Genomic DNA, 854 nt, shown 5'->3' on the forward strand with positions numbered 1-854 from the left:
CTTTTTTTTTTTTTAAATTTCCATGAGTTAGAGATGGCGATGACTCACGGCTTGGAATGCGCTTTAAATCCCCGAGGTGCTCATTGCCGCCTACCATCACGTATTGAATTTCTGACATACCAGAGGGATGTCTGCAGAGAAACTCTGATGTGCAATTATAAAACGTTGTAGCTGTGCGTTTTTGCATAGGAGCCATTAGCATGGTATAACTGTGAAAATAATGCAGCTTTATTCTTGCAGTTGATTTCCCACGGGCAAGGCAGTTAAGCAGCTGTGCTTTATCGTTTCCTAGGTTGTTGACACGTGGACCAACAGTGACATCCTTCTTCGGCAATGCTGTCTTTACTCCCTCCTGCATTCAGAAGCATCTAGAGAGATTTCTTGCCAAAGGTAGGTACTGGCAGTTCAGCTGCATGGCTGTTCTTTTCCTTCTGTGCTAGAAAAAAGCATGTAGATGTTACTAGGGAGAATGGTAAGAAGTCTGATGGAGACTAATATGCTGCTGCTGAGAGAAGGGATCAACCTTACCTTGGGTTGCCCTGGAATAGACTCAGGTGAAATGAGTAGAGTGGAGTCTGGAAGAATGGCCTGTAGGTTGCCTTAGAGAAGGGCTTAGCAGTAACGGAACATGGTTGGCTTATATTGCTTAGATGTGGGTTGGTGATAGAGCTCTTTTTAAAGAAAACTCATGCTCCACACCTTTTTGTGCTCGGTCAGTGTTCTCATTTATTTGAAAGAATTCAAATGAATCAAAAGGGGAAATGGCCATGCAGGATGTGTGATCAACATACATTTTGAGTTTAAATCCTTTGTGGGTCTCACCCCTCCTCCCCTTCTTCCCCGCTCTCCCCCCC

At 44.3% G+C, this 854-nt stretch overlaps 1 protein-coding gene across 1 annotated transcript in view; it reads left to right on the forward strand.

The window, feature by feature from the left end:
* Positions 1-854, forward strand: part of PITPNM2 (phosphatidylinositol transfer protein membrane associated 2) — a 114,732-nt gene that overhangs the window by 12,654 nt on the left and 101,224 nt on the right. The window contains 1 exon segment of the mRNA XM_019621017.2: positions 293-390. The gene's annotated coding sequence lies outside the window, so the exon portion shown is untranslated.

The sequence above is a fragment of the Meleagris gallopavo genome, chromosome 17 (assembly GCF_000146605.3).
Source record: "Meleagris gallopavo isolate NT-WF06-2002-E0010 breed Aviagen turkey brand Nicholas breeding stock chromosome 17, Turkey_5.1, whole genome shotgun sequence".
NCBI classification, from domain to species: domain Eukaryota; kingdom Metazoa; phylum Chordata; class Aves; order Galliformes; family Phasianidae; genus Meleagris; species Meleagris gallopavo.